Raw genomic sequence first — 14574 nt, 5'->3', positions numbered from 1 at the left:
TTAAGGTTTTGCAGCTGGAGGTTTAAAAAAATCCCACTTTGCAAAACTATCTGACAATCAAGGGCACAGAGACTAACGTAATGCCGATTCTCAGTGGCGCAAACAGCTTGTGGATTGCATAGGCCACCACAAAGGTACTTGTACCTGCTGCCATTTTTTACTGTACCAGGGACTCTTTAAATCCGAGTTTCAGCGGGACTGCAGACATGTCCACACCACTTGACACAACCATGTAAAATATGCCCAAGGAGATTAATGAGATTCCAGTGTACAACGACACGCCAACAGTGCCATATTGAAAAATCTTCTTCAGTTGCTGTGACTTGCTTTGCTTTTTCTCCTCTGTGCGGCTGACCCTACTGCCTGTTGTCTCCGTGGCCTGGCTGAGGTCACGGCTGCTGGCGGAGCAGCCGGGCATCTGGCCTGGGCGGGAGCAGGACCAGGGTCAGGGGCGGCGGGGCACAGGGGGTGGCCGCGCCCAGGAGCCAGGTGGCACAAGGCCAGACCCGGGCGCCCACCCTGCCTGCCAGGCCCTGCCCAGCCAGCAACACGGCCGTGGCGCGCAGCTAGGCGCTGCCCGTATCACTTTTATATATGCTTCCTAAAAACTATTGGGAAGATTGGTTACTTTGTAACTTTTAAATCGTTTAAGCGGTATTGGTGTATTAATTAGTTCATGAGTAAAATTTTCTTTTGGACAACATAAACTTGGTGCTCTCTTGTGTGGAAAACAAATCTTTATAAATGTTCTGTTTCTTCTATGAATATTATTTAATTTAGCATGTCTATCTCTATGGGGTAAATGATCTTAAAATACATTTCCTAGACTATATATGAGCCACAGTTTAATGTTAATTTGCATTGAATCACACTATTTTGTCCCTATTTTTCATTTTAATATTTGCCTTTAAGTTCTTCTCTGCACTGTAACCTGTTGACATCTCCTTCTCAAGGTCTTTGTGTGGTCCCATCTATTTACAATTCACTAATAGTTTGGCTCAGGAATTTGGGGGTTAACTGAAAATCAGATTTTCAGCAGAGGCAGATCTCAGAGAAGCGCGGAAACCGGTAAGACACATGTGCTTTGCTCTCAGTCTCTCATGTCTCAGACTCAGCATGTCCTGTTCTCTCCATGTGAACCCCTGTCTGCCTCCAGGGATCATGGAAAAACAGAGCCTCTCCCATGTTCATGTCTTTGAAGATGCGTGGTAGAAAGTTGTCATTTTTCTGGTAACTGGAAACTAAGACAAAGTTATTAAAAAATAACTTTAAGTCATCAAATATGTACTGTCCTTGTAGCCACAGGTGAGATGACAGTTGCAGTTCTCTGGGGGAGTAAAGTCACAGGATCACAGGCCCATATCTCAGAGCTCTATGCACTCATTGGCTGTTGTGAACATAAACCTGAGCCCATTGTCCTGGCAGCAGAAAGAAATCGGGCGGGTAGTTTATATTTCAATCTGTGAGCAGAGTCTATTGTCTCTGGATCAATAGACAGAATAAGTGCTCTTTCCTGTAAAAAAAAATTCTGGGTCATGAACTGACCAGGGCCAAATCCGTTCAGGAAAGAGAAAATAATTACTGAATCATGAGCTTTACTTGTGTGGGAGTAGTGGCTATCCAAGACCATAAGCCAATCCATAACTGTCCCTAATTGTATGTAATTCTCACTGATGTCATTGTTTAATTTTGATGTATGATGCCACAAAATTTGTTTTCTGAAGTTTCTCTAGTATAATTTGAAAATTAATCTGATAGCTGCTCTATCTTTTCTACAGGAGTTGAAACATTTCTAGGATCAGTAGAGGTAGTTCTTAAATACCTCCATCCCTGTAATAATGTGTAAGATGTAGCTGATTGATTGATTTTATTTTATTCAGAAACAGCAAATATATATAAGCTTTATACATACTTTGTGTATATTTTGTATTTAATGGAGACTGATTTAATGGTGACAGAAAACAGGCGGTATTTGCAAATTATGATTAGACTATTTTTATTTGATTATTTTTCAAACTTTTGTGGGTGCACAGTAGGTGTATATATTTATAAGATTCATGAGATGTTTTGATGATGTGCAATGTGAAATAAGCACATCGTGGAGAATGGGGTATCCATTCCCTCAAGCCTTTATCCTTTGAGTTACAAACAATTCAGTCACACTCTTTAAGCCTTTTTAAAATGTACAATTAAGTTATTGTTGACTATAGTCACCCAGATGCGCTATCAAATAGTAAGTCCTATTTATTTTTCTGAGCTTTTTTTTTTTTTCTTTTTTTTTAACCTGTTAACCATGCCCACCTCCCAAGCTCTCCACTGCCGTTCCCAGTCTCTGGTAACCATCCTTCTGTGCTCTGTGTTCATGAGTTCAGTTGTTTTGATTTTTAGGTCCCACAAATAAGTGAGAGCATGTGATGTTTGTCTTTCTGTGCCTGGCTTATTTCACTTATTTCCAGTTCCAGCCATGTTGTTACAAATGACAGGTTCTTATTCTTTTTAAGGCTGAATAGTAGTCTTTTGTTTAAGTACCACATTTTCTTTATTCATTCATCTGCTGATGGACACTTAGGTTGCTTTTAAAATCTTAGCTATTGTAAACAGTCTTGCCACAAACACAGGAGTGCAGATATCTTTTTGATATACTGGTTTCCTTTCTTTTAGATGTACACCCAGCAGTGGGATTGCTGAATCACATGGTAGCTCAATTTTTTGTTTTTTGAGGAACCTGCAAACTGATCTCCATAGTGGTTGTACTAAACTACATTCCCACCAACAGCGTCCAGGGGTCCCCTGTCCTCTACATCCTCGCCAGCATTTGTTACTGCCTGGGACCCACTTGAAAAGGGAAGGGAGGAGAATTGTGAGAGTTAAAAAACTACCCATGCTCACTACCTGGGTGATGAAATCATTTGTACCCCAAACCCTAGTGACATACAATTCACCCGTGTAGCAAAACAGCGCATGCACACACTGAACCTCAAATAAAAGTAAAAAAAAAAAAAAAAAAAATATATATATATATATATATATATATATATATATCCATTGGAGGGGAAAGGATGGGTAACAAATGGTCCCCCAAAAGATAAAAATCACACAAATATCCAACCAAAGTGACTAATTCCCCACCAGGAATCAAACCCAGGCTATGGCAGTGGAAGTCTGGAATTTTAACCAGCCTGCGAGGTGGAGTGGCCAGCACTGCAAATTCTGCAGGAGAGTCACAGCAGGCACTCGGAGCATAGGACAACTTTAAACTTTGCTTTGGGCCAGATTTTTGCCTTTTAATTTTGTCAAAAGAATTTCTAAGTATAGCCATGAAACTACTATGAATATTTATTTTAAATTAATCTTTCCATAAATACAAATGAAGCAATTGTTTAGAATAAAAGATCTCTTTTTCTAAATTTAGGAGTCTTTCTGACATGAAGGATCGGTTTTCTAACCACTAATGATTAGAATTTCCAATGGTGAACTTATTTCAGTCGTGACTCAGTCCAACAAGCCTGTTCATGAAAATCCCACAAGGCAATTTTACAGTTTAAAATAACTTTTACCATATAAACAAAAGGTATTCCTGGAGACAGCATAGATGAGGCAGCCCTAATGATCCTCAAAAAATTTACTCTCAGAAATAAGCTTCAGATGGCAAGAGCTCTTGTTGCCACAGATGGTTAAGGATGGTGTTTTTGTACACAGTACCTCCAGTAACCCACAAATTAGTGGGGGACTACCAGTCATGGACACCTTAATCTGCGATACTAGGGAGGCCCTCCTGAAAGTGTACTTTTTCAGTACGAATTACACAACAAGAGTTGATGTGACATAAGCCCCATAGGGATAGCACTTCTTAAGACAAACTCTCCTGAGAGCTTGACATATTTGGAACAAAAAGTGTGCTGCCTAAAATCTTACACGTCTGAGGTCCCCAGCCAATTTTAGACTGACCGCTGGATGTGACCCAAAAATCACACTTCTCAGATGGTGGCGACCAAGAGTGCTCCCACTTGGTTAAAAGCCAAGCTCTCAAGGACATGAAACAAGATCGGAGGGGAGCTTCATGTTGTTTTATTTGGGGAACAAATAGTAAACTTTGCCTGAATAGACACCAGTCTGATCAGAGCCATAAGTCTGACCAGTCTTAGAAGTGGCTCGAGACTGGGTTTCTAGGGGTTCTGAACCCCTGTTCTATCCTGAGGTGCCCTTCTTTATGTCAGCACGACCCAGAAAGACAAAGAGAGAGTGAGAGACTATTTCTAGGAGGAAAAGGGATCAAACAACGTGATTATTCATGCCAAAGACTGCACAAGAATCACTACACGTACGTCTAGTCACGCAAATCTTTTTCTTCCACTAATCAAGATTTTATGGAGAAAGAAAGGGCAACAATTCTCACCATCTGCTCAAACGGATTCCACACAGAGGCCAGCAGCCTGGCTGGTAAGAATTTCTCACTCTTCTGCCAGCTGCTCTGGTCCTGGGTTCCTTTGGCTGCAGCTTCTGGAAGAGCAGGCTTTGGTATTCTGCTCACAGCCACAAAATGGTAGACGACAAGGGAACACTTCCCCTTTGCGGTCTAAAGTTTCACTGAAAAATCGACTGGCCAAATGCAGATTAATAGGAGAAATGGCATGCAGGGTTATTGATGCGCACAAGGGAGAACCACAAAATGATGACTCCAACTTCCAACAGTGCTTAGCAGCGTAGCTACCACCTAGAGGCCATGAACAATGGGGACTCAGAGCATGGCCAGAAACAAGTTATGGCAAAATCAGGTTATAGTGGCAAGGCAGGCTATAAGAGAGAAGAGAAGGCCTGGCTTCCAAATGAGGTCTTGTTATATAGCTCATACTTTACAGCCAACAGCCTTCAGAGAGGGTAGATGGTAGAGGTTCCTTTAAAAGTGAGATGAAATATTTGTATTTACTTCCCTGCACTAGCCAATAGTATCCCCATCTGTTCTCAGAAGCTCAGGCAGGTAGCAGCTAGATGGGACTGGAATGAAACACCAATGAACTGTACTGGGTCCCACAGTCTTTTGAAATCTCTATTTTCCCTAAAACATTCAGGCAACACTCTCTGACCTCTCCTTTGGTGGGAGACTGACTTCTCCCAACCACGAAGGGAGGAAATGGTCCTGGTGCTGGAAGTCCAGTGTGCAGCTGCATCTTCCAGCTGGACCAGAAGATCAACACTGGGTGGGAGCCCAGGGTTTTAAAATCGCTGATCGGGAGAAACAGTGTGGCTGAGTCTGTCAATCAGAGTGTTTTACACATAGAGGGAGCCAGCCAAAATATGACTAGAAGTAAACCAACACACACACGTTAATGTGTATATGTGTATATTTTAAAATATATAAAGAAATATATACCATATGTAAATATATGGTAAACATATAAGTAAATAAGAATTAAAATAGAGATATTTACACACAAAGTATGTGATGCTGTCTTACAATCTGAGGCGATGTTTCTTCATGTAGGTGAGAGGCAACTTATGTATATATAACTAGAGATACTACATGTAGTTACACGTATGAGTATGTATTTCTCTGTATATATAAATATATTTATTTATTAAAAAACATGATCTCCAAATCTCACATAATCACACATGTCCCCCTGCCCCCACCCCGTCACCACAGATGCAATTGCACGTTCCCTGGAGGATCTCACATAAACACACTCACACACATGCGCGCGCACACACACACATGCACAGACACACACACACACACACACACACACACACACAGATGTGCTTCCATGTTCCCAGGGAGACACTGCTTTTCTGCCACCTTGTGGCAGCACAGGGAGCCAAAAAGCCCAGTTTTGTAAGACGTTTTATAGTTGGCAAATACCTGGCCATTGGCCTTTAACCAGAGCAAGCCCAGCGGCCATTGCCCTCTAGTGGAAAAGCTGCCCGCACCTCCAGAACCTCTCAATGAGACTAGGCGCCCTTGTTTTGAGTACATAAGGTGGGTGCATCCAATGGTGTCCCACATCCGGTGGGTGAAGAGGAGGCTTTCCCGGGAGAAGAGAAAATGCTGGGTCTGAGCTGCAGAATGCACTGGGGGAAGTGCAGTTGTCGGGGGTTACGGCGGTACAAGGCCAGAGGAGGACTGGGCGGGGTGCCCCTGAGAGCTTCTGGATGCCTAAGCCTACGCAGACTGACAAAGCCTGTTAGGACAGAGTCTCGTGGGCCTGAGGAATACCTGGATGAAAGGCAGCAAGAGAGCTGTGAGCCTGAGACCTCACACTAGTGTGAACAGCAGGGAAACAGGGGTCTGGCTTAACAAAACCCCCTGGACTGCAACGTAGGTGGTTGACAAGGAAGAACAGTTCAGTGACAGAGTGCTGGGCACTGCCTTCCCAGCTGGAGGAATAATGCCCGTCCCCACGCCAGGACCCAGCTTGTGGCTGAGGCGGTCCATTGTGGTGGATTCAAGTGCGCTCGCTCAAGTGGGGATGCTACCGACAACCCTCAGGCCTCGGGCCGCACACACTGTTGGCTTCTTGGCTGGCTCGCGCTTGTCAAAACGAGGCTGGAAAATGCACGACTGCACAAGCCAAAGAAATGGATGATGTCTTCTGTTATTAGACCCTCAGGGAGACAGTGACCAGGTGGTACTTGAGTGTAAGAACACCTAATGCAATCAGCTATCATAGGCTTTGGACGCTCCCATTCATGCCAACACAGCTGGTCAGCACTCTCTGTCGATCTCCAAAACTGTGAGTGCAAGCTGGCCCGGACGCCAAGGGAAGTGATGTCTCTGATCTGGACGTCCAACGTGCAGCTGCATCTTCTCACGTGACCAGACGATCAACACTCAGTGGATCTCAGTGTTTTAAAATCACTGATCTGCAGAAACAGTGCAGCCCAGTCTGCTAGTCTGGAGTGTTTCACACATACAGGGCACCACCTAAGATATAACTAGAAAGAAATATATTCACACACATAAATGTGTTTGCATGTAAAGGTATAAGGGAGTATGTAGCATGTAAACATGTGTATCAACATATACATCAAAATATAGATGTGTCCATGTAGATCTTTGCTGCACTCTCCGCCAGCATTTCTACCTTGGTGTCTCTCCATGCAGGTGATTAGAAAACATAAAATATACATATTTTATGAAGGAATAAATTTGGATATCTGGTATAATTATATATATAATTTATATATAAACACATATTTAAAATAAACATATAAATACACACAATATATTTAAAATAAATGTATAAATACAAACATACATGTATAAAATAAACATCCAAAATTCACTGAAAAACCCACACGTACTACAAACAGACGCACCTGCATGAATATTAGAGGCCACTGGTCCCCTGGGGCCTTCATGCCACCTACTAGCAGCCTAGGGAACCCTAAAGCCAGCAGGAGTCCTTTCCTGCCAGGTCCCTGTCACCGGTCCTGGATGGGAAACACCTGGTCATCTCCCTTTAACAAGAGGCAGTCCCAGGGCCATCACCCTCCATTGGGAAAAATGGCCAGTTTCCCAGAACTTGCGCATCAGGTTAGCTGGGCTTCTTTGGAACACTGCAGGTGGGGGCAATACGATAAGTTTGGTGAGTAGAGGCTTTCCGTGGAGAGAAAGAAGGGTCTGAGCCCTCAGGATGCACTGGGAGCAGAGAAAGGCAGGTGCAGTAAGATGGTGCAGGGTGGAGGGACAGGCAGGCCACAGTGAGACTGCACTGAGTGCCCTTGAGAGCATTTGGGGACCAAGAGCAGCAGCGTGACTTTCCCCCAAACACCGAGGGAAACAATGGCCCTGATGCCTAATGCCAAATGCACAGCTGCACCTTCCCACTGGGCCAGAGAATCAACACTGGATGGGGCCTGAGCTTTGGGAATCACTGCTCTGGAGGAACACGGAGGCCCAGCCTGTTGGTCTGGAATGTTTCACACATGCAGGGCCCCAGCTAAGACACAGCAAGAAATAGATTTATCCACACACAGAAATGTGTGTTTGTTAAAGATAGAAGGGCATATGTAACATGTGAATATATGTATCAGCATATAAATATTCGTATATATACACATATACACATATATATACATATATACACACACATATACACATATATATACATATATAGATACATACATATATATATATACACACAGGAAACTGTGTAGTGCTTTCTGCCTGTCCATAGTGGTGCTTCTCCATTCAGGCAAGAAGAAAACCTATCTCCCTATCTATCTATCTGTCTATCTATCTATCTATCTATCTATCTATCTATCTATCTATCTATCTATCTATCTGTCTGTCTGTCTGTCTGTCTGTCTGTCTGTCTGTCTGTCTATCTATCTATCTATCTATCTATCTATCTATCTATCTGTCTATCCATCCACACACATAAATATAGACATATTTATATACATAAGTGAATGTAAATATTTTGTGTAATTATATATATAGAAAAATATATGTGAACAAATATATATAGGTGTATATGTACAAGCCTCTATGTATAAAATAAACATAACCCAAACATGTTACCCCAAAGCCACACAGATGCACGTGCATTTATACGAGAAGCCATTGGGCCCCCTTACCACAGACTGGCAGTGGAGTGAAACAAAAGGCCCAGAGGCTCTATTCCTGCCAGTTCCGTGTGAGCCTCCACAAATGACAAACCCCTGAACATGGCCCTTTGACCAGATCCAGCCAAGGGCCGTCGTCTTCTAGAGGGAAAGCTGCCCACTTATCCAGAAGCTGTCAGTCAGGACAGTGACTCTTTTTTGGTAGTTGAGGTGGGAACATAAAGAGGCATCCCGGTTTGGGTGGGTGGAGGGGAGGCTTCCCAGGAGGATGAAAACAGGCTGGGTCTGAACACACAGGAGTCACTGCGTGCGGCATGAATCTGGGTGGGGTAAGGGGGTCTCGGGCCAGAGGGACAGCGAGGCCAGGACAGGATGGCTCTGAGTGCTCCTGAGAGCATTTGGGGACCAGGAAAGTGACCCCCAATTTATTTTGAAGACTGCACAGACCTGTGTGAGCCTGTTATGGCAGGCCCCAGCTGCATCTCGAGAAACCAGGGCAGACCCGGAGAACACTTGGATTAAAGACACCTGGGAGGGAGGTTGAGGTGGGTGGATCACTTGAGGTCAGGAGTTCAAGACCAGCCTGGCCAACATGGGGAAAACCCGTCTCTACTAAAAATACAAAAAAATTAGCCAGACATGGTGGCAGGCACCTGTAATCCCAGCTACTCAGGAGGCTAAGGGAGGAGAATCACTTGAACCTGGAAGGCGGAGGTTGCAGTGAGCCAAGATCACGCCACTACATCCAGCCTGGGCGACAGAGTGAGACTCCATCTAAAATAATAATTTAAAAAAAAAAAAAAGACATCGGGGAACCCACAGGCTTGAGGTTTCGCCCAAAACTTTGAGAATCATGGAATAGGTCTGGCTTGACAAAACTTTCTGGTCCACAGTGTAGATGGCAAACGAGGAAAACCAGGTCAGAGGCAGATGCTGGATGTGGCCATCCACAGGGGATGGATGACGCCTTTCAGAGAACTCGGGTCCAGCTTATGGGTGAGGCAGGTCCATCCCAGGAGAATGAACTGCACTTGCACAAGTGGGGAGTCCCTGGGGAGCCCTGAGCTTCCGGGCATGGCATCTGGCCTTGGGACAGCAGTAGTGCTAGCTTTCTGCACAGACTTCGGGTCACCAAGTCTAGGCTGAAAAATGTATTGCTTTACACCCAAAAGAAAGTCCTATCTCTTCTGTCTTTTGAAGCTCAGGGAGGTAGCAACCAGATGGAACAGCTGTGCTTTCCACTCTCCAGGGGATAAACCATCGGTGGGGCTCAGTGTGTGGAAACTGCTGCCCTGGAGAATGGAGCAGTGTGGTCTGCTGGTCTGGAGTGCTTCCCACATACAGGGCACCAGCTAAGGCATGACTCGAACAAACACATACACAAATCCATGTCTATATGTTTAATATATGAAGAAATAGATAACTTATATAAATATATGCATCAACATATACATAAATAAAAATTAAAACATACATATTTATGCATGGAACTTGTTAGAGCTGTTTCTCTTTGTGGTGGTGTGCCTCCAGGCAGGAACAAGAAAGCCTAGATATGTAAATTAATACTTAAAAACATGTATTACTTAGTAAACATATATAATCACATAGATTTATATATAAATATGGATGTACGTATGTACATATATTCATATATAAAGATATGTATGTATATTCATATATAAATTATACACCCCCAAGCATGTGGATACACACACACACACACACACTAAACAGAACCCAAAAATCTCACACAAAGACACACCCCCTCCCACAAACAGATACACGTACTTTTACACTCCTGGGTGTTGGGCAATACTGCCACCTACTGGCAAGGAGGCAGAAAGCCACATTACGTGGCCCCTTTGCAGATGGTAAACACCCAGTTTTTGAGGCCTACCCATAGTGCTTTGTTTGTATGTATTTATGCATATATGCATATATGCATATATGTGCACATATATCTATTTCATATAGAATATACAGTTAATATAGCTATATTACAGCATGATGAAGTTGTGATAATCGCTATATTGAGAAAAATATATACATCTATAAATATAAATTTATAAAACAAACACAGCCAGAAAATAAACAGACACAAACAAAAAACGGATGCAAATACATTTATACTAGGGACCATTGGGCCCTCTTGCCACCTGCACATTTATACGAAATTATTTATAAAAGCTATGATATATATAAATATATATAGTATATAAATATAAATGTATACAATAAATACAGCCATGTCTTATACACAAAATCTCCAGGTAAAGGGCATCTAAATTTAGTATACTTTGCAGTACAACAAATGTTGCAAATAAGATCTTTGAAAATGTCCTCCATGGCTTCTTGTCAGGGGAATATGCCCAGGATGTGATGGTTGGGACATAAAGTATATGCATAATTATTTTCACTAAGTATGAAGAAAATCTCCAAGTGTGTCTGAATCCTTGAGATAAAACACAAACACGTCCACATACATTTCCACTAATTTTGGCATAATTCAAATTTTGAAAATTGGTAAATTGATGTAAAGCGCTCTTTTGTGTCATTTATCTCATGACTAATTTTTCTGAGTTTCCCTTCACATATTTTTAATCTACTAAAGTTTTTCCTACTTTGAATTACCTATTCATATGCTTCTCAGTGGTCTGTTGAATTTCCCAAGTCTTTTCTTGTTAATGTAAAATAGTTTCTTAAAAAGGAATCATTACTATTATGGAATGAGTGTTTTGTGTGTCTAAAAATCCTAGTTTCTTCCCGATATTTATTCTCTTTTTTTTTTTGTTAGTTACTAGAGCCCCACATATTCAGTTGATAACATCAACATCCATGTAAATACTACACTTCTTAGCCTCCCTTGCAGGTCAGTGTGGCCATGGAACTAAAGTTGGGAAGGTGAGGTAGAGGCGAAACTGTTTGCTGTGACTTCCAGGGACTTTCCTTACGGGAGGAGGTATTTTGTTTTTTCTACTCTTTTTTCATGACTGCAGCTTGGGATGCAGTTGTGTTTCCTGGAGCTCCAGCAGCCGTATGTGACTATGAGTAAGTGAGCTGTCCCCTGGGCACAGCTGGGGAGTGCGGAGTTCTGATGGCTCATGAAGTGGAGCTGCCACACCTGAATGGCCAAGCCTCTGCTGATTTTACATGAGCAAGAAGTATGCTAACTTGCCTAGAGGACTATCATTTTTGGGATTTTCTGTCACCTTCAATTGAACCTTATTCTATGTAAGAGAGGCTACACATAGATCTACTCCATAAACACAGATCATAGAGAAGGACTGTGAATGACACAGGCAATGTGGCTTTGCCATCACGAATTGGTCAAGATTATTCCATTTTCACTTCTGGGTACCTTGAATGTAGTGTTTGACTCGTTTTCATTTTCCCTTATCACAATTTTAGCTGACTTAATGAGTGCTGGGCTAACCATGGCACATTATTCTTCTGCATGTACCCTGCCCTATGTCCAGGTTCATGTCACTGTGTGATATCAGTGTCATTGTGACAGCCATAAGAGAATACAGAAGCAATAGTGCAACAGAGTCACCTCTTGCGGCTGATGCGAGTATTCCCTTAGGTTTAAGTGAACAGGAAAATAGACACATTTGCAACAGGGAGCTCAAAAACAGTCTGTCAAATGAGGTCACAGAAACTATGTGCAAATTTAACATAAAATGCTGAGCTCTGTCCTCAGCTGCATGTGCCTCTGCCCAACAGGTTTCTATTCGGGAAGGGCAGCGTAGTTCTTCTCACATTTTTCCCCTTTGTTTTCTCCCAGGCTTCATGGTAAAGCAGAAGATTCATGAGAGGGTGTCTGCAGACCGGTCCTAAAGTGCTTTTCTCCACAGGAATGTCACCTGGGCACTGCAGCCAGGGGTCACAGGTGCCACTGAGGAGGACTGCATTCCCGTCTTCAGTGAGGGAGAGCTGAGAGAAGGCAGGCGGGGTTCACAGTTCCCTCACCCACTTGCTTAAGCAATACATGAAAGGTTCAAACTAAAAGAAATCCAAGATCTTACAGAAGCATTTAGAACCACGTACAAAGCGTGGATCACTTTTAAATATTTAAAAACGCACACAAACCACATGAAACTACTTCTGGTGAAGGATTTCTGGCTAAATGGACTTTACATTCTTGCTGAATGCAAGCTGAGGTGATCAGATAATCACTTGGGAGATGCTGGGGAATAGGGACTTGGATCAGATAACAAGGGTGAGAGATTCTGGCAAAACCAATTTGGTAGGAGCCTTTGCTAAAACTGGGCTCTGGAGAACACACCAAAGATGAGGCCTAGCCAAAAAAGAGCTCAGAGAAGCCTGTCTAGAGTTTTGTTAGGGACAGCCTCTTTGTCGACATTTGTGTACATACACAGATACACAAATAAATACACATATATAAATAAAATTAGTTTATTCAAGTTGATATATTTATTTAAAGTTGCATTGGTTTTTGAGTACCACAAATTTACCAGCTGAAAACAACACAAATGAATTATCTTACAGTTCCCTGGGTCAGGAATCTGGGCACATGTTGGCTGGGCCCTCTGCTCAGGGTGGCATCTCATTTCAGAATTGGGATCATCTTTCAAGCCATGTAACTAGGTAAGTGGAGGCTCCTGATGAAATTTCCTACAGGGACATGGATTAGGAGAAACCCCATGAGCTTTAAACCCTGAGAGTCAAGCCTGGATTCATTCCTAAAGAGCACAAAGGGTGGAAGAGGCTCTTTCAAAAGAGGCTGTGGGACAAATACCAAAAAAGGCAGTCTTTGTTGTTGCCAGTAACAACAGAAATGTCATTTGCCCCATTAGTACCTCGAAATAACGCAAGACAACAACCTCCTTTTGTCGAAGTCCTAGAACGTCGTAACTTGCTTGTCCTGCCATTTAACACGAATAGTGACGTTTTCTCATTTAAAATAAAATAGAATATTTAACTAACTGCTGCCTTAAAAATAATCTAGGATGGATTTGAATATTGTCCCCTTTTCACTTCTGGCTTCTAACCCTCTTTTCCAAACTTACCTAGCATCGTAGCGTCACCTGCCTCATGCAGGGTGCTTGTGGCTGTAATGAGGTTGTGCGCTGACACCGAAGCCTGCAATAGCAGAATCCTTCCGCACTTGGGTGGAGGTGAAAGAGTCAGCGGCCGTCCCTGGTGCTCCCACAGCTCAACCTCAGCTCACCTCGGCTGCTTGTGCCACGGTCCTTGCTAGGACCTGGGAGATGCACGAGGCCATGTGGAATGGTCAGAGGGACACCAGGGAAACTGCAGGTTAAGTGCAAGAAAACAAATGCAGGCAAAGAAGACCTCGCTAGAGTGACTCTGTGTAGAAAAAATCTATACTTATTTATTTTATTGTTTGTAACATTTTTTTGCAATAATCCTTGCAGTAGAAATGATCTAAAAAAGTACATTTTGGTTTGAAAATAAACACATAACTGGATTTCCATTCTCAGGAAAGCAGATGATAAATACATAGCCTATGTAAAATGTTTATAGCCTCATCCACTAAGGGTCTAGAGTGATATAACTGACCACATAAGTACAGAAGACATATGTCTCCTAAAAACGTGTTATCATAAACTTGAACGTGTGATAGTTATTTTAAGGACCCTATGCCTGTAAACAATGTAAAACATGAAGATATGCAAAGTACATGTACCTATTACACTGCAAAAAAGGTTTCACGTTTATTTAGATTGACTGTTTCTCTAAATCAATTTTGTTCACTTTAGATTGTAAATTCTTCTCATAAAAAAATTAAGTGATAGCTGTAAGAGGTTGTCTGGAATACCCCAAAGAGAATTGTTCACACTGTGAAATAATGTCATTACCACACTGATGTCACGAGATGCTTCAAATAAAAGAGCAGTTAATTCTAATAATAGGTTACTTTTAATCCTTTTTATGGAATCAAAGTATAGCTTTTCATCCTGTCAAAGGTGAAACTCCTGACATTATTTTAGATGCTACTGTAAATTTAGAAGAACATAAAAT

General features: G+C 42.4%; 1 pseudogene; it reads right to left on the bottom strand.

Moving 5' to 3' along the window:
* On the bottom strand, window positions 1–13605 carry LOC104676595 (annotated as a pseudogene).
* Window positions 13606–14574: the final 969 nt, after the last annotated feature.

Source organism: Rhinopithecus roxellana, chromosome 11 (assembly GCF_007565055.1).
Source record: "Rhinopithecus roxellana isolate Shanxi Qingling chromosome 11, ASM756505v1, whole genome shotgun sequence".
Classification (NCBI taxonomy): Eukaryota; Metazoa; Chordata; class Mammalia; order Primates; family Cercopithecidae; genus Rhinopithecus; species Rhinopithecus roxellana.
Note: the sequence above shows the minus strand (reverse complement) of the source record. Positions and strands in the feature narration are given on the sequence as shown.